General features: G+C 38.0%; 1 protein-coding gene and 1 long non-coding RNA gene across 3 annotated transcripts in view; one reads left to right on the top strand and one right to left on the bottom strand.

Moving 5' to 3' along the window:
• Positions 1–20,722, top strand: part of MAP3K1 (mitogen-activated protein kinase kinase kinase 1) — a 78,441-nt gene that overhangs the window by 21,084 nt on the left and 36,635 nt on the right. The gene's annotated exons all lie outside the window — the stretch shown is intronic.
• LOC125935647 (uncharacterized) overlaps positions 9,822–20,722 on the bottom strand; it is a 76,103-nt gene continuing 65,202 nt past the window's right edge. Inside the window, exon 5 of the long non-coding RNA XR_007461726.1 lies at positions 9,822–11,715. This is a non-coding gene — a long non-coding RNA (uncharacterized LOC125935647). The remainder of the gene's footprint in view (positions 11,716–20,722) is intronic.

Raw genomic sequence — 20,722 nt, forward strand, 5'->3', positions numbered from 1 at the left:
ATATATATATATATATATATATATATATACACACACACACCCCACATCTTCTTTATCCATTCATCCATCAGTGGACATTTGGGCTCTTTCCATACTTTGGCTATTGTTGATAGTGCTCCTATAAACATGGGGGTGCATGTGTCCCTTCAAAACAGCACACCTGTATCCCTTGGATAAATACCTAGTAGTGCAATTGCTGGGTCTTAGGGTAGTTCTATTTTTAGTTTTTGAGGAACCTCCATACTGTTTTCCAGAGTGGCTGCACCAGTTTGCATTCCCAAAATATGGTTGGATTCTTAATGCACAGACCTTTGCCAACAGAATGGGAGATATGCTTGGAGTGCACTTGCATTAGAAGTAGTCATTGTTAACACCGTGGAGCCTTCACCCTTCACAGAGTGCACGCACAGACTTGGTCTCCCCTGCACCCTGTGACACTGCCATTATTCCCATTATATAGTTGGTGGAGATACCTCACAAGAGTTAGGCAGCCTCTCCAGGCAAATGAAGTAGTAAGAGACAGAGTAGTAATCCTCTGTTCTGTATTTACACCCACTCCCTCCTGTGCCGCCTCTCCTCAGCTTGCACCTGAGTGTCCTAGTGCATGCTCCAAGGTAGCTGCCTTGGGTATTTCAGGCATTTTGAAATTTATTTCTTTACATCTAAATGTAGTTATTAGAACTCTTTGTGTAAGTGGGTCTTAAAAAAATATTTTTCATGTCCTGTGGTTTTAAATAAAGATTCAATTCAGACTTCAGCATTTTTTTTGGTTGGTGTAATTGTTGGTTATGCCTGTTTACTAATTTGAGTAAAGATATTAATATCTAAGGCTAACATCCAATATAGAAGTATGCCTAAGTGAATTCTAGTCCATTCTCTTATTGATGTTTGTTCTCTACTAGTAATGTAAGTTAACAAATGCCTGCCTCCCAAATGTGGAATCTCTTTTTGTGTTCAGCAGACATCTTCTTTGATAATTAGAAGAGCTTAGTGGCTTTGAGAAAATTCAGTAATCTCCCTGACCCTATGCCTCCCTAACAAACAAAGGCGATTATCTTTAACTATAGAAAGTCCACTCAGGTAAAAATGAAATCTCCTTCAGGGCAAGATAAATATCTTTGCCCTTAACTGTCTTTTATTCCCTTATTTTGTTTTCTTAAAAATCTTAGTAATGTATTTGCTGTCCTGTAAAACTTACATATGTGCTCCTTGTAGAAACTTAAACTGTCACCTCAACTCAGGCCATGTTTACTGGCATACTGTGTGCATACTACTGTGCTAGGAACTCATTTGGGGAGGTAAAAAGATGATTGACTTCTTGTGTCCTCTGACTGGTTATAGCACTACTGGTAGCTAGGTTCAGGAGAAACTCTTGGAGAAAATAGGGGTAGTTGTCCATTCTGCCTGGATTTGACAGTATTCATGTATATACTGGATATGAGGACAACTTCATAAATGCTGCCTACTGATTATCTTTTTAGGGTACAGATGATGTAGGCATTGAAGAAAAAAGATGAAGAAAGAAATACCGTTGTGCTGTAAGAAAGGCCTCTTAATAAAAAATGTAAGCTGATACACACACACTCTCCCAGGAAAACAATCAAGAATGATGCAGTGCCAAACTCCTGAAAATTATTTTATTATGTGTATTTTACTTATATACATCTTTTAAGAAAATAACTTGTGGAAAGTAAGATATGCTTAATCTTACATATCTTATTACAGTGATAATAATTCCTCCTTTAGGATTGAAGTTTCATGGCTTCTTATGAATGTTTGTAAGGATACCTTTGCTCACTTGAACCCTGGGTTGCTCAGAATCTTTCACAATTGCTGAAGATTGAAGAATGAATGGAGAGTTGCTGTGGGCAATTTTAATTCCTTGATAGATCAGCCCTGGTTCATTTCGGGACCTCTGAAAGAGTAGTGGGGAAATCCTAGCTCAGATTCCTCCTTCTGAGGAGTGCCAGGATTTCACGGAAGAGAGCAGAGGAGAACCTGCAAAGGAGATGTTACAGGACAGATGACACCCAAAAGGCAGGGGAGAGGACATTGTCCATGGAGAAAATGGTCAGCAGTGGCAGTGCCATTGGGCAAGGAATGTGAAGGTGGCAGTGACTGTCTTCTGACCAGCAGTTTTAGTGGGGTGGTGGGCATCGGAGCACCTGTGCTTTGTTAAGGAGTAACAGGGCGGTGAGGAAGCCCAGGCTCCTCTTGAGAAGCTGGCAGAAGATGGAAGGGGAGAGAGGAGAAAGCCTAAGGGTTAGCAAAGGCAAAGAAGCATTTAGGATTGATGTGATTGGTCTTTATTTTAAGGCTAGGAGAGGGGAGAATGCTTATAGACTGAAAAGATGGAGCAAAGAGAGGAGGTTTTGTTGTTCAAGTAGTGAGCGTGCTTTTCTGAAACAGACGTTTCTTGAGGAGGAGGCTGGGAGGGCACTTGACTGAATGGTGAATAGGAAGCCAGTCTGTGATTAAAAGTTTGCCATGGTTATGAAATATGTAGATAGGCATTTTTTTCTGTGTTTAAATTATTGTAGTTCATGGTGTAACAAAACATTTGCTCACTCAACAAATTTATTAAGAACTGGCTATATGCCAGGCACTAGGAATACAGCAGTGAGGGAACAGACAAAAATCCCTGCTCTTACAGACATTATGTTCTAACAAAACACGGTTGTGATTGTACTTGGAACCCATTTCATGGTTTCTACATGCACAGTTTGTTCATGTCTTACAGACTTCCCTGAGTGTGACAGGGAACACTTTTTTTTTTTTTTAAGTGACTTTCCCTGCCCCAAGTGTTCAGAAGGTTGCTTTCTGTCCAAGCCGTCTTGGTGGCTCTGATAGTTCTCTACCCTCTTCCTAATTGTCACTTACAGTTGCCTCTTAGAAATAGTAACCTGGTCCTGTTTTAACTTGGTCAGCATGCATACCTAACTGGTAGCCAGTCACATTTTGATGCTGAAGGTGTGGTGTGGTGATGCATGTAGGGGTATGATCCCATAGTACTTTCTTGGTAATAAAGTATCAAAGATTTAAAATATTTTTAGAAAAATAGTTTAGGACATATTTATAAATATCCCTATAAATATTACTTATTCTGTTGTATAACAGATATAACTGATAGGCTTTCTTGGGTGGAAAGTGGTAGAGATATGGTATATGCTTGGCAGTCATGCAGTTTATCTTCTCTCTGCCTCAGGTAGAGGGTGACTTATTGCTTATATATGGCTAGTTGCTGTGGCCTTGATAAATTATGCTCTCTGAACAGTTTTTTGAAGTTTTGTCATATCTTTATGTAAACATCAAACTGATGGGAACACGGTTGAGAACAGCTGCTTTAGCTTGTTTGTGAACACTTTGGACATCCATTCAGTTCTGCTGAAGGACCCAGGAGTGTCCCATGCAGTCTGCCATCCTGAGAATGCTTGCTTGGAACAATGAACATCTTTGTGTCATTGGCTAACATTGAATTCATTTGAATTTTATTTTTTAGTCATATTTGTATTTTTTTTAATTAAATTTTTTTTGATCTTTATTTTTGAGAGAGAGAGAGACACAGACAGAGCATGAGCGGGGGAGGGGCAGAGAGAGAGGGAGACACAGAATCCGAAGCAGGCTCCAGGCTCTGAGCCATCAGCACGGAGCCCGACATGAGACTCAAACTCACGGACCGTGAGATCATGACCTGAGCCAAAGTTGGATGCTTCACCGACAGAGACACTCAGGAGCCCCTAGTCACATTTGTATATTCAATCAAAGACTTTCATTGCAACTCACTCCCAAATCTTAGAATAAAATTGGCCTTCTAGAAATTGATGGTCAATTTTTCATGCTTATGCTATGGCTTCTAATGCATACCACCAGCTGTTTTCCCCTAAACTAGGAGAGTCCATGTTTGAGGAGTCTAGATTTGGGCTTCCAACACTGCTGCTTCCCTGGACATACCCCCATTCATCAACCCCCTTGGCTAATTCCCTCTGAGGTTGCTTCCTAGTAAGATAGTAGTCTCATGACTTCTGCCTCTCCCCTCCCATGCACAAATCCTGTTGGGTTTTCCTTCAAGACTTTTTATTCTTACTAACCACAGGAAAATCATCAGGCATTAACAAAATGAGAGTCATGCTCAAGTTCCCAAACTTTGGGAAAGTTCTTTACACTGAAATACAGATGTCTAAATTTGTGGTTCTTGGCTTCTTTTACCGGCCATCTCTTAGTGTTCTACTGGGATGAAATCTTCCACTTTTCATTCTTTCCACAAAGCGTGGTCATAGAGATATGGTCTGGAGGCTCATATTGGAAAGGCATTCCTTCCTCCCAGCCTGCCGTGTATAGGTACCAAGCATTTGAAGATCCATAATGTTAGAATGGAAAATGAGTAAGACCTGGTCTTACCCTCAAGTAAAATATAGCACAAGGGGAAAGATCAGTCTTTTCCTTTATTCAGCATGTATTTATTATCTCCCATATGCCAAGCTTTTTGCTAGGGTGGGGGACATAATGTTGAGACACCCCCCCCCCCCACTTTCTGCCCTCAAGGATTGCACAGTCAATTGTTGGAGACAGATAAGTGTCCATTTTAATAGTGCAATTTGCTGAGAGGGGATGGAAGAATCTATCCCTCACTCCAAACTCAGACTGAAAGCCAGCCTCTGGGACAGTTTCTCTAAGGTAGAGATGACCCTAGAACTTGAGTGGTAAGGTGACAACTACAGGGCATTGAGACCAAGAGATACGCCAAGGAAAACTAGACAAATTTTATTTTTATTTTTTCCTTCTTCTGTGTACTAGATAAACTCACATTTTATTGTCAGCTTTGTTTCCATTTTTCAACCTAAAAGTTTCGAGGTTGCATATCAGCCAGAATGGTAATGAATTGAGTCAAAGTTATTCCAGGTAGAAAGAATATTCATATACATGCTTAGGAAAAAGAGTTGGTGCCTGCCATGATTTAAAACAGGAATAACATGGGGCACTGGGGTGGCTCAGTCAGTTGAGCGTCAGGCTTCGACTCAGGTCATGATCTCACAGTCCGTGGGTTCGAGCCCCACATCGGGCTCTGGGCTGACAGCTCGGTGCCTGGAGCCTGTTTCGGATTCTGTGTCTCCCTCTCTCTCTGTCCCTCCCCCACTCACGCTCTGTCTCTCTGTCTCTCAAAGATAAATAAACATTTTTTAAAAATAAATAAATAAAAAATAAAAAAAAATAAAACAGGAATAACACAATAATACAATTTATCTATGTATAATCTTTTGCCCCATTTTCATTCAGATCATTCTTTTATAACTGAATTAATTAAAATTAGAGATGGTTAAAATGACTGTCTTTTGAAGAATATACTAGGCTGTCATAAGTCAAAACCTGCCATTTTAAAATTAATGCAATTATTGGATTCTACTAAATTGTACCTTTTGCTACAGTGAAAAGAAATTGGCATATTCAGGAACACCTCCAGAATTCTGTTGAAATAAGGAAGACGTTATTTAGGTAGACAGTAATGATTCAGACTGTATTTGGGACCGGATATCAGAATTAATGTACCTTCTCTTTGAAGTGATTAGTGGGGCAAATGACATCTTTGATAGTAATAATCACTTAGGTTACATTTTTAAGGAAAGAGTGCCACCTGCTGAATGAAGTTTTTTTCTTCTCATTCCATTCTAGAATGTTCTGTTTCACTTTGAATTCTTAGTTTTTTCAACTATATATAGATAGCTTATGCCAGCCAAAGAACAAAGAAGTTAGGTTCACTCCTGATATCTCATCTTCCAGTGGATTAAATAAGGTGTGCCTAGTATTCTTAGAGGAGGTTTGTGCCATCAAAACCAGTTGCAGAAAATAAAACCTTAACCTAAACACGATTCAGCACTTTGCAAGTTTCAAAACCTTCCCATGATTGTAATGTACTCACTGGCCCAAAGTTTTTGTTTTGTTTCAAGATGGGTATGTGGACACTCATTGAGTAGGAATAGGTGAGCAAATGTCTGGGAAGAAATTATGCCAAGGAATAACTGAAGGGGAATAAGGAACATATGAAATTGGTCAACATCTACTGGGGGAGACCTCAGTCACCTAGAATGTTAGTACAGAAGTAGTTTGATCACAACTTGGCTGTAGGTTATTTGAGGAGATTCCTGAAGTCAAGTTGGAAATCTAAATACCTATTTCACAATAATCCATAAGGTACTTTTGTAGTTATTAACAAGATGTCATCTCATCAGTGAAAGGTTGAGAACGTGAACACTAGCAAACACAGCAGTAATAGAATTAAAATATTTTATTTGAGAATTTTACATGGCCATTACTTGTAGTTTATTGACACATTTGTGGTGTTTTGGCTTAATTTATTGTTAGGCGTCAGTCATTTGCAGCTTTTTCCACTTGTTTATTGGACTATATAAGTAGAGAATTTTTTTTCTTACCAGAAGAGCTAGACAGTACACTAGATTGATTTATACTTGCTGATATAGACAGAGTAATTGCACAGCCCATAGAGGAATGACATTTTGTATTAAAATCTGGAACTAAAAAATCATATATACATAGTGTAAGGTATTAGAATTTATTCCATATAAAATATTTATGTTTTTTATTCAAATATGTCAAGTTTGTATCCTAAATACCAGATGTAATTAACCAAAGGTTAGTCACTTTTTCAGTTTGAGGAATGAATTGTACCTAAGACAGCAGATCTTAAAAAAAAAGTTGCAGTGATATCTACTTTTATTACTTAAATAAGCAGTAATAATTGGCTGAATGATAAGCATTCTAAATATAAAAAGCATAATATTTAATACAGAATCAAAAAGATTTTACAGTAATTGTGTTTTCAGGTTAGCACTCAAAATGACACATTAAATATTAACATCTTAGCTTTTCTTCATTTACAAAAAGCAAACCATCACTTCTGTGACACAGATTAAGCATTTCTTTTTTTTTTTTTTTAAACGTTTATTTTGGAGGAGAGCACAAGTTGGCGAGGGGCAGAGAGAGAAGGGGCAGAGCATCTGAAGCAGGGTCTGTGGTAACAGGCTGACAGTAGTGAGCCTGATGTGGGGCTCAAACTCATCAACCACGAGATCATGACCTGAGCCGAATGGACACTCAACCGACTGAGCCACCCAAATGCCTCCATATTAAGCATTTCTGAAATGATGACACCAGATTAGGATAAAAGCAGGCTATATGTCTGCAGAGAGCTCTGGACCAGGGGAGTCAGAATTCAAATTGGACCATTGTCACCAGTGCAGCCAAGACTTGACCAGAGACCAGACATGCTTCATTTCTCATTTCAGGGTAGGTACTACTTTACATCTTTTTGACTTGTAGCACTTAAATATGCAAAAATGGCTGTTCTTTTAAGAAAGAGAAATTTGTGTTTAATTAAAAAAAAAAACTAGAAGAGTTTTTAATGTAAAACAACTGAAAGTCCATGTTTTGTGGTCTCTCCTTTCTTGAATGTTCTTCCTAATAGGTGTTTGACATTTCCGAGAGAGCTTTGATAGACTCTTAAATATAATACTCACCTCTTTTCGTAATGAGGTTTAAATTGCTTTTATGTAATGACTATCAAGTGTACAGAGTCTGTAAGTTTAGTATTTCCTAGCCTGAGTTTTCGTAGGGTCTATGGATTCACATGTGTAGCTTGCTGATGGTAAGAAAGGCTTCTCAGATTTTAAAATACTGGGAGCCACAGGATTATAGGAGTGGCAAAGAATATTTTACACAAATAAACTATTAGAAGGTACTCTCCAGATTTAACAAATAAGGGAGTTTATGGGTCATGTTGAGCTTTATATTTTTGTTTATATTATATCTCCCTTATAGGACTAAAGCATTTATATAGTGGCATTAATAAACGAATCAGGGGTGCCTGGGTGGCTCATTCAGTTAAGCATATGACTCTTGGTTTTGGCTCAGGTCATGGTCTCGCACAAATCGAGCCCCTTATTGGGCTCCATGCTGAGCATGGAGCCTGCCTGGGATTCTCTCTCTCCCTCGCTCTCTGCCCCTCCCCCACTCACATGCATGTGCTCTCTCTGTAATGTATGTATATGTGTGTGTATATATATATATATACATATATATATATAATTAAACAGACAATCCTCTTAATAGATGCAGAAAAAACATTTGACAAATACAGCATCGTTTCTTGATAAAAACCCTCAAGAAAGTAGGGATAGAAGGAACATACCTCAAGATCATAAAGACCATTTATGAAAGACCTATAGCTAATATCATCCTCAGTGGGGAAAAACTGAGAGCTTTCTCCCTGAGATCAGGAACACAACAGGGATGTCCACTCACCACTGTTGTTCAGCATACTGTTGGAAGCTCTAGCCTCAGCAATCAGACAACACAAAGAAACAAAAGACATCTAAATCAGCCTGGAAAAAGTCAGATTTTCACTCTTCGCAGATGACATGATATTCTACATGGAAAACCCGAAATACTCCACCAAAAAACTGCTAGAAATGATACATGAATTCAGCAAGTTGCAGGATATATAATCAATGTACAGAAATTGGTTGCATTTCTGTACACCAATAATGAAGCAGCAGAAAGAGAAATAAAGGAATCTGTCGCATTTATAATTGCACCCAAAACCATAAAATACCTAGGAATAAACCTAACCAAAGAGGTAAGAGATTCGTACACTGAAAGTTATAGAAAGCTTATGAAATAAATTGAACAAACACAAAGAAATGGAAAAACATTCCATGCCCATGGGTTGGAAGAACAAATACTGTTAAAATGTCCATATGGACTACCCAAATCTACACATTTGATGCAATCCCTATCAAAACACAGAACTAGAACATTCTTCACAGAGCTAGAACAAACAAGTCTAAAATTTGTATGGAACCAGAAAAGACCCCAAATAGCCAAAGCAGTCCTGAAAAAGCAAACCAAAGCTGGAAGCATCACAATTCCAGACTTCAAGCTGTATTACCAAGCTGTAATCATCAACACTGTATGGTACTGACACACAAAAACAGACACATAGGTCAATGGAACAGAATAGAAAACCCAGTAATGGGCTCACAGATGTATGGCCAGCTAATCTTTGACAAAGCAGGAAAGAGCATCCAGTGGAAAAAGACAATCTCTTCAGCAAATGGTGTTGGGAAAACTGGATAGTGACACGCAGAAGAATGAACCTGGATCGCTTTCTTACACCATACACAAACGCAAAACAGGTAAAAGACCTAAATGTAAGACAGGAAAACATCAAAAATTCTAGAGGAGAACACAGGCAGCAACCTCTTTGACCTCAGTCATAGCAACTTCTTACTAGACGTGTCTCCAGAGGCAAGGGAAACAAAAGCAAAAACGAACAACTGGGACTTCGTCAAGATAAAAACCAGGAATGTGGCCATCAGTGCCAAAAACACGAGAGTGCTACCACTGGCCAGAGCTTTGGGTGTTTGCAGTAAAGTGAAGACTGTACCCCAGGAGCCTTTTTTATTTCATATTCTGGGGCTTTCCTTAGGCATATAGAGATTAAAGAAAATGGCTTGTCCAGGTTTTGTTGGGTTTTTTTTCCCCCTTTGGCTGGTGTCTTACGTTTACCCAAGACCTAAGTCCTTGGCAGAGAGTGAGTAGACAGGGGCAAATCTTAGTGACAAACTCTGGCCTCTGCTAGTAGTTAGATTAGTCCAAGTTTGCATGTCTGACACCCACTTCTCTTAGGATGGGTTCACATCAGGTGATTTTACCCATCTCTCTAGCTGGCTGTCAAATAATCTTTTTCCCCATATTTTGAAATCTTAGAGCCTTAGTTGCTCTAAAGACATGCTGAATTTTATGATAGCTTGAGAAGTCTTACATTAAGATAGTAAGACAGCTAGTTTTAGTTTCTTCTCTAGATTTTTCTTCTTAGATATATTGACTTATTTGAGCCAAAAGGGACTATATAGATGATTCAGTACAGATTTCTCACAATATATCCCAAGAACCACTACTCTACCAAAGGTGTTCTGCTAAAAGGGGCTTCTATGCCAATGTAAGGAATGCTGTGTATCTTCTTTTTTCACCCCTTTTGGAAAATTAAGATGCACATAGGTCTTTAAATAAACTCATTTAATTTCATTTTATCTAATATTTCCTAACAGTAGGGTTATAAACTGTTTGGTATTTTATAGAACATTATTTTCACCAAAGTTAGATCTTTTGTCTAGAAAATCTTTCAGCCTTAATCAACTCCATGCCAGTCCTTCTCTTTCCTTTAAAATTATTCAGGTGTTACCTTCTCTGTGGATCTTTCCAGGATTCCCCTAGATAAATTTAAGGGATGGAGATCCACTCCATCCTTGCAACTATTTATGGTATGTTAAAATACTTCTATTGTTGCAGAGATGGCCTCATATTTTCTCTACCATAGAGAAAGTGCTAGACTAAGCACCTGGAGGGATAGAGGTCCTGTCTTATTTATCTTTTGTTTCTTTATCCCACTTTGTATATCTGATGCTTAGACCAGAGCTTACATGTAGTAGACATGCCAACATTGATTGAACAGAGTGGGTTTCTAGCATTAAAAGCATAAAGAAGAAAAGCAACATTTATTAGGAAGTCATTCTTCCTCATTTTGAGCATCCCAGTTAACATGCCTTTCCACCAGCTAGAAGGAAGTAGTACTATAGAAATAGTATCAGCTGTTCTGCGGCATTTGAAAGAAATCATTCTCCTAGCAGAGGATGTAAGAGGGCTTTGTGCTCTAATTTGGTGCTATATCATACTCTCCTCCATTAATCTGGGAACAGTGAAAATAGCCCAAGGGTTTTTATCAACATGGATGTATTCACTCAAATTACATTTACATACAGTTACATTTTTAACTGTAAACCAACTTTTCTTAAAAGAGAGGAATATATACAGTAACAGTCCAGTCTTCCAATTACTAGCCGTACTCATTTGATCTCTTAAAAGAATACTCAAACTGAACTGCCATGCTTTTTGAAAAATAACTGACTTGGTAAAAATGTAGTTAACACACCCATTGGAGGAAGTTCCAAAGAAAAGCATATACCAGAGCCTCCATATAACATTGATTTGGGATCTTTCTGATGCAAGGCAAAGTGGTTAAGGAACAGCCATCCCTCCCCCCACCCCCCAATACCTGCTTTGTGCCATGGACTATGTACTAGTGCTCTTAGACTGAGGACAGGAGACAGTGCTTTGTGGGAAGCTGTCCCCAGTAGTGGTGTAGGGAGTTCCAGTCTACTTCTGTAACGTATTGTAAAAGCCCCCTATACTTATCCATTGGTTGTCATTTAGACACAACCCTAGATTTGTCGTGTAGCACAAAGGAGAATTCTTAAAAGGAAATAGACATTTACCCGATACTATAAAGTATTAGTATCCTTTTCCTTGCTTACTAATCTGTGATCAACAATTCAGGAAGAGGATGCTCATATGTCCCATTTTTCTCAAAGGTTTCTAAAGGTTCTTCATCAGGTATCAAGGACACAACAAAGTGGGGGATAAACTGGAATTTTTAGCAATGACTATCAAAAGAATACAAGCCTCAGGATTAAAAGTTTTTGAAGCTTCCGTGGGTTTTTTTTGGAGAGGAAGAAATGAGAAATGGGACCATATTGGTCTTAAACTCCCTCTGTAAACAGTGGTTCTCAGAAACTAGTTTACATTAGGCCTGGTAGATCTCCCAAGTTCGTGGGTGTGAAGAAAAGAATAGTATGAATCTTCTCCCTGGAAAGATGGGTGGAAGAATAGTAGTATTTAGAAATATTGTTACAAAGGTCATTACTGTGATGAGTAAAACAAGTATTTTTGAAAAATACTTAGTTTAAGTAATAAACATTCCCTTGACAGCAACTTTTCAGTCCATTTGTCTGTCATTGTTAGCAGAATAGCATTGTTTTTCTGTCACAAGGATTTTCATGTATTTTGTGAGTTGATCAATCTTACAAAATCATGAAACTGAGGGTCCCTGGGTGGCTCAGTCAGTTAAGCATCTAACTGTTTTGGCTCAGGTTATGATCTCACAGTTTGTGAGTTCGAGCCCTATGTCAGACTTTCTCTCCCTCCCTCCCTTTCTGTCTCTCTCAAAAAGTAAATAAACAGTAAAAAAATTTTTTTTAATCACAAAACTCATTTCTATTCAATTCTGACAGTTTTTATAGTTTTCACTCATCTACCATAAATATTGCCATTTAATTTTAGTTCATAATTTGTGACAAGTCCGTGAATTTCACTGAACTTGAATCATTGTTGGTTCACTTTAGTCTGATTTGTTTTCTTTTATGCACATACATGAGAGGTGTGACCTTGAAAAGATGTCTGCCTTCACCGTCTCGTTTTTCTCTGAGTGCCTTTTTAAAAACGTTTTTGATTTCAAATCGCTAATCTTCTTCTAGGATTTTTATTTCCTTACTAACCTAACTTGATTACTACCTTGATTCATCTTACTTCCTTTAATTTTCTTTAAATTCTGAGCCTGCGTGGCTCAGTCATTTGTGTCCAACTCTTCATCTCAGCTTCAGGTCATGATCTCACAGTTAGTAAAATCAAGCCCTGCATCGGGCTTTGTGCTGATAGCACAGAGCCGGCTTGGGATTCCCTCTCTCCTCTCTTTCTGTACCTCCTCTGCTTGTATTCTGTCTTTCTCTCTCTAAAAATAAACAACAAAAATAAATAAATTCTTATTGCCTCCTGGCAAGTTTTAACTTCTGTTGTAGACATTTTCTTGACTGGTCCGTCACATACTTGTCATTACATATGACTATTATATGTCCTCTGGCTTGATAAAGTATATATAATTATTCTCATTTGATACAGATTTATTGATTTTCAAATTCATCTATTAGCACATTTAGAAGGCAGGGTGATTTTTTTTACCCCAGATTTGGATAGCATATCATAGTTCCATTACTGTGTGATGTTACCAGTAATGCATTTAGACTGGTCTGTTTGTGGTAAATTAATTAACTTAAACATAGTAGTTCTTAATGGAATGTGTCAGCTGAGAGAGAGGGATGTACCAAGGAAACTTACTAATCAAGTTTTTGCATTGCTGCTTTATATTCTTCCTGGGACTAAGAGGTATTTTTGAACATTCATTTTTCATTGTATCTTTTTCTTGATTTATGTAGGCACAGGAAAAACAGCCCCTTTAGTTTGATATTTACTCATGTATAAGTGTGTCTACCTGAAAGACTAGCCTTGGTGTTTTACCTTCATTGTGTCAGTAACTTTGGAAGCTCCTGAAGTCCATCCATTAGCCTCATGTGTTAATTATACAATATTTACTTTTCCTGCAAAGTAGTTTTATCAGACTCATATTTGAATACTGGTATGAATATGTGACCAAGAAAGGTGCCTTTTAATCATAAAATAGTGTTGAGTAGAGTTAAATAAAAATGCAGCTCATAAAACAATCTAGAATCTTTTCTTTCTTCACTTGGGGCACCTGGGTGGCTCAGTTGTTTGAGCGTCCAACTCTTGGTCTCAGCTCAGGTTATGATCTCACAGTTTGTGAATTCAAGTCCTGCATCGGGCTCTGCACTGACAGCATGGAGCCTGCTTGGGATTCTGTCTCCTCTCTCTACCCCTACCCATACTTGCTCTCTGTACCTTTCTCAAAATAAATAAAAATTTTAAAAATAATGTATTCTCCATTCATCATAATATTGTCCTAGTTGGTAGTTATCAATATGTTATTTACATTTAAGAACATTTTAATGGTGTTTGAATTTATAACAGTTACAACTACCAGTAATTCACTTATCAATCCGTTAGTGTTTATTCATTATTCTATAGTCTTGCTTTAAATATATTTATATATTTTTACTACGTATCTAAGAACATATGGTACAGAACAATGTAGCTAAAATACACTTTTTAAATTTTATTTATTTGTTTTTGAGAGAGAATCTTAAGCAGGCTCCACGCCCAGCACAGAGCCCTGTGTGAGATTTGATCTCACAACCATGAGATCATGACCTGAGCCAAAATCAGGAATCAGGTGCTCAACTGACTGAGCCATCCAGGCACCCATAAGATTTTATTTTAAGTAAATCTGTACTCCCAACATGGGGCTCGAACTTACAGCCCCAAGATCAAGAGTCCCATGCTCCACTGACTGAGCCAGTCAGATGCCCCACAATACACTTTTCTTTTTGATTCACTTGAATTCTCTAAAAGGAGACCTTCAGGCATATAGTTTACTCCATAGACTCAGTCATGGGTAATTGACTGCCAAAAAAATTCCATATGGAGTTGCTACCTTGAAGAATGCTTTGATACTGTCTAGTGGCTCTCTGCCTTTTGTAAACTCCGTTGTTATATTTGCACAATGATTGTTCATTCAGTATTTTACAAATTACTGATTTAGAAGTCAGAAAACCTTTTGATCAAAACCACAATGAGATACTACCTCACACCTCGCTAACATTATTGGTGAGGACGTAGAGAAAGAGGATCTCTTTCGCCTGCTGGTAGTAATGAAAACTGATGCAGTCGCTCTGGAAAACAGTATGGATGTTCCTCAAAAAATTAAAAATAGAGCTACCCTACAACCCAGCAATCACACTACTAGGTATTTATCCAAGGGATACAGGTGTGCTGTTTCGAAGGGGCACATGCACCCCAAGGTTTATAGCCGCGCTATTGACAGTAGCCAAAGTATGGAAGGAGCCCAAATGTCCATGGATGGATGAATGGATAAAGAAGATGTGGTATACACACACACACACACACACACACACACACACACACACACACACAATGGAGTATTACTTGGCAATCAAAAAGAATGAAATCTTGCCATTTGCAACTATGTGGATGGAACTGGAGGGTATTATGCTAAGTGAAATTAGTCAAAGAAAGACAAATATCATGACTTCACTCATGAGGAATTTAAGATACAAAACAGATGAACATAAGGGAAGGGAAGCAAAAATAATATAAAAACAGGGAGGGGGACAAAACATAAAAGACTCTTAAATATAGAGAACAGAGGGTTACTGGAAGGGTTGTGGGAGGGGGGATGATCTAAATTGGTAAGGGGCATTAAGGAATCTACTCCTGAAATCATTGTTGCAAAATATGCTAACTAACTTGGATGGAAATTAAACAGTAAATAAGTTTTTTAAAAAAGCTTTTGAATATTCTTCTTGTTCTCTTTGAAATTGTTTTTATGTCCCAGAGGCACTAATTTATGCTAGAAGTTATGAGTTAAATAGGCTGTGTGTATCTGCTGGGTACAATATCTGCACAGTGTTATTTCCTAGGTATTTGTTTATTAGAAGTGATAACCAGCTACTCTGACTCTGAATCAGCAATTGTTTATGGAGCCCACGACATATGTTGCTCTGAGTGCTCTGTTCGTAGCTATAGGAGGTGCCAGAGAAAGGAGGTGCCAGAAAAGGCACTTGCACTTTTCTTGTCTAGGTTGGCCTAAGTTAGCTAGTGAGCAAATGACTGCAGTATGATTACCCATTAATATATTCTATTGGTTTAATTTTGGTTAATTTCATACATACTCTTCATGTGTCTATACCACATTCAACTTTTCCAAATCTTGTCAATTTTGCTTAATTAAATTTTAATCTTAAAATTCAAATGGAGTGACAGTTTGGTTGAAACTAATCCATGAGGTCAGATAAACTGATTTTTAGCAGTTTATTTTTAGCATATATTTAGCATATATTTTTAGCATTTTTGGAATAATTTATAAATATGAATCCATCAGAATCACTAAGGTGGTATTAAACTGCTTGTAATCATTGTTGACAATAAGTTGTATTACTGTCTTTGATCTTTGGCCTCCATATTATTTAACTCTTGATGTTATTGACCAGAATACGGGCTTTTTGAAAGTGAGATTCTGTGCCTGTGTCACTCAAAGGACTAAATAAGATTTGTACAATACTAGAAATAGCTGTCTCCCCCCATAAAGACTTTCTTTTTTAATATTTATTTATTTATTTTGAGAAAAAGAGCACAAGCAGGGGAGGGGCAGAGAGAGAAGGAGAGAATCCCAAGCAGGCTTCATGCTATCAGCGCAGAACCTGTTGTGGGACTTGAACCCACGAACAGTGAGATCATGACCTGAGCTGAAATCAGAGTCAGATGCTTAACTGAGCTACCCAGGTGGGACCCCCCTCCCCCACAAAGACTTCTGATAGAAATTCTACATAATATAAAACTGGTTATATCATGGCCATACCCACATTAACAAATCAGTAGGGGGGGTTGGTGCCTGGGTGGCTCAGTTGATTAAGCATCCAACTCTTTTTTTTTTTTTAATGTTTACTTATTTTTGAGAGACAGAGTGAGCGAGTGCATGCAACTGAGTAGGGAAGGGTCAGAGAGAGATGGAGACACAGAATCCGAAGCAGGCTCCAGGCTCTGAGCTGTGAGCACAGAGCCCGACATGGAGCTCGAACTCACAAATCAAGAGGTCATGACTGGAGCCGAAGTCAGACACTTAACTGACTGAGCCACCCAAGTGCCCCATGCATTCAACTCTTGATTTTGACTCAGGTCATGATCTTGTGGTTCGTGAGTTCAAGCTCCACGTTGGCCTCTGCGTTGACAGTGCAGAGCCTATTTAGGATTCTCTCTCTCCCCCTCTCCCTGCTTCTCTCCTGCTCCCTCTCTCTCTCAAAATAAATAAATAAACCAAAAAAAATAAATAAATAAATCAGTAGACCTTTGTTGTGACAAAGGTTTACTCTGTATAGAAAAAAAAAAAGCAATTGCCTATTTCTTGTTGTAAATCAGTAGGACTTGTGCCATCATTCTCAGGTTCATATATTACTGAACATAACTTGAGTAAAATCTTTTGGGGACTAATTTTCATAACGAGCCATTTTTATATATTATTTCTTATGTAAAATTAGATATGTTATAAATGCTGGAAGATGGAAAAAAAAAAAGACGGAAAGGTTGGACTGGCCATTGATTTTGATCTTTCCTCCTCAGTAGCAGCCCACATCTCTCAAGAAGTTATCTCATGGGAAAATAGAGCTGTTACAGATATTTTGGCCTCATATCTTGGTCAACAAATTTTAAGCACTTGTAATCATTTTCTTTTTGCCCTATAGGATATAAGAGACTGTGGAATCATTCATATGTGGGTTTAAATCCTGTATTCTTCACATATAGACTTTATCACCTTGGAGATGTTACTTAACCTCCTTGGCTTTTTGTTTTTGTTTTTGTTTTTTTGCCAATGGGATAATAAAAGTTCCATGTCTTGGGAATTGACTGAGGTGACCCATGTGGAACTGTTAGCGCAGTGCCCTGTCAATGTTAAGGGATTGTTAGCCTCTTTTGTTAGCCATATGCTTCACCAGACTCTCTCCCCAGTCTTACCTAAGTCATTCCTTCTCTTGACCTTTACTTGGAAACTTAAATTTTAAGGGTCCCACAACAGACTAGTTTTGTTTTGGAAGGGGGTTCTTCCCTTACTCTCCTCTCCCCTTGGTAACAAAGTCTGTGGGTTTTAGCATAAGAATTCCTACTCTTATGAGAACTTCCCACTCTTATGAGAACTTCCCAAGCAGACCTCAGTTGTGTGGCTCTTAATTGTGCCTGTCCCAAATAATTCAGTGTATTTCCAGGGTTCTGTGAGATTCCTTGGATACTGAAAGAATGAAGATTCTTTCTATATAAAGTTATCCATAATGTGAACTGTTTGACAATCTTCATATATACTAAAGTTAAACCCCTTAATTTCCAGAAAGGTTTCATATAATCATTATATACTCCTATTACAGTGAAATGCTCTATTAATGAAAAGAATTAATGAGCTTTTGAATTCTTAGTCACCATTGTAAAAACTTGTTTAAACTTCTTTGTATTCTTATCAAATAGATAAATAGCACAGATACCTGGCGTTGACTCATTGTAAAAACAAAATCAGAATTGACAGTGACCTGCCATAGCAGTCAGAGTCAGATTGACCAAGGTCTAAATCCTGGTCCTGCTCCTTATATGTTGTGTGACCCCAGGCTTGTAAGCTTGCCTCTCCAAGCCTCAGATGGTAATGACCTCATGTGGTTATTGGGAGGGTGAAGTACCTGTAAATATATATAAAGCACCTAACACCTTGCCTGTCATGTAACATTAACTTTTTCTATTATGACGTATGTCTGGTCATTACTTCTCCATATTACTAGTTGACTAACATATTTCCATGCTAAAAATGAACTATTTAAGAAATAGCTTTTAAAAATTATAGTTAACTTGGTAGGATTCTATTTTTGAGTGTTTTTCGAATATCCTCTGTGTGCCAGAGCAATGAGCTGTGTTAGTGCTGTAGTCAGACTCTTTGGGGATGCAGGGAAGAGAGGGATTATGGGGTTTATTTCAGTACAATGTAAAAAGGACCCATGAAGTTTCCTCCATTGCAGCGAACACATGCAGCCTTTGGAGAACTTGGTTATTCACCACCCAGGGAAGTGTAAAAGTAGCTCTTACCGGGTAACAGCATATCAGGGGACCCAGGTACAACTCTCATGTTTATTTTCATTGCTTCTTTCCATCCTTCCATCACTGACCTCATCTTCCTTCTAATTTCTCTTTGCTCTCCCTTATTTTGTCTCACTGTTCCTAGTTACTGCTTTGCTCTTTTTCTCTATTTTGGTGCCATTCTTCCTACAGTGACACATCCATGTATCTTTTAAACTCCCACAGTGGGCAGATCTGGTTAAAATATAACAATGCCATCTAGTATAAAGGGTCTTTGGATGAGGGCAAATTATTGCACTGGCCAAATGTGACTGCTGGAGGGATTCACGTTTATAAACCATAGTGCCCCTGAGCATCAGACACTACAGAAGGGGAGGTGGCTATGACTAGATAGGTGCCCTGGCTTCGAGTTGGGTGCCTTTTGTGGCTTGTCCAGGACATTTGCCTGGATAAAAAAATGAGTATGATGTTGCGGTCTGTCCCAGAAGAGCTCCTAGTGTGGTGAGGGAAGCAGATACTTAAACCAATACTGGACTTTATGCTGTATTATAATTAATATTGACATGGTGGGAGGGAGTGGCAACTGCTGTAGAGTGGGAGTAGGAAGTTCTTGATGAAGGCATGTAAGATGATAGGGTGGTTCTGTCAGGAGAAAAAAACCATCTGCAGTAGCAGAGAGGTATGAAATATCTTGGTGTACTTAAGAGAGTATTGAGAAGAGGGCAGTGACTAGTATTTAAGGGGCTCCTGGAAGAGGGTCTAGTATATGATACCAGTGAGGTCAGAGAGTCAGAAGCAGAAATAGGAAAAAATCATCTAGAAGTTAAGGGAGAGGACATCTATAAGAGTGACAGTCCATTTAATAATAGCTGGTACCGTGGGAGGTCAGATAAAGAAAGGACCAAATGGCTTCATTAAGAAGGGGCCACTGAACCATTTCATTTGTTAGCAGGTAAATTCTGTCTCTAGAAAGAGACTAGAACAAGAAGCCTAACCTCAGAAGAGAAAGGTTCTCTGACACTCTAGATTGATCACAAATTTATTCTGAGGAATGTTTAGAACCAAAAAAAGCAAGAAACCTCATGTTTTCTAAATAAACAGGAAAGGAAGATAAAGCTTAATCTGTAACAGTGTTTAAGTTTCTCATATTTGTCTGGCTAAAATTTCATTTATTTTTAAAGTCTTCAAAATACTTTCCCAAAATACATTATGTTTGTTTTGTCAAAGAGTCAGAAATATACAAGCTATTACTTTAGATAAAATAACAGGTATTGGTTGTAGGTACTAGGTCAAAAATAACTCTCCAGAACACTCTTGTTTAACCAAAATGAATTAGAGGCCCTCTAATCTCCTGGTGATTTAGCAACTATCTGTTTAGATTAGTTTGTGGGTTTAAGATTAAGATTTAATATTAATATTATTATAGCTATAATGTTAATTGGATAAGATGACACATGACTTCTCTATCCATACACACATGATTTTTTTCCTAGTCAGTAGAATTAGGATTTACTGTATATTTCATTGAAGCTAAGATCCCATTGGTTGTAAATGGAACCATTATTTTATATAAACCCTGCCATAAATTACAACATTTGATTGTAAGAGGCATTCAGATTTCAGAGATACTAAAATGTGAAAAATACACATTTTATAATTAATGATATATAATTATTTATGAAGACATTAGAATATTTTGGTTTATATTTACAGATTAATTTAGGAACAACAAAAATTGCTCTACTAAATAACATCTAAACTGCAACTGTAGTCTTAATTAAAAACAGAACTATAAAAAGAATAACATGAGTAGTCATTAAATTTTAAAACTAGGAAGGTTCTTAGGGCTGTCAAAGATGTTAACACATGATTATTCATTTAATATATGCTTTGATACCTATCATAAGCCAGACATTGTTAGATGTTGTATATATAATGATGGATAAAACACTGGTCCCTGCCTTCATAGAGTTTATAGTTCTTGATGGAAATAGGGAGGGAAATAGGTTTGCAAATTGCAATGAGTACTTTAAAGGAAAAGTACAGTGCTGTCAAAAAATGGAACAAGGTGGGGGCGGTGCCTGGGTGCCTAGTCAGTTGAGCATCCAGCTTTGGCTTAGGTCATGATCTCCTGATTGGTGAGTTTGAGCCCCAAATCGGGCTTTCTGCTGTCAGCACAGATCCAGCTTCAGATCTTCTGTCCCCCTCTCTTTTTGCCCTTTCCCCACTCACACTCTCTTGTCTCAAAGTTAAATAAACATTAAGGGGCACCTGGGTG

Source organism: Panthera uncia (genome assembly GCF_023721935.1).
Source record: "Panthera uncia isolate 11264 chromosome A1 unlocalized genomic scaffold, Puncia_PCG_1.0 HiC_scaffold_17, whole genome shotgun sequence".
Lineage (NCBI taxonomy): Eukaryota > Metazoa > Chordata > Mammalia > Carnivora > Felidae > Panthera > Panthera uncia.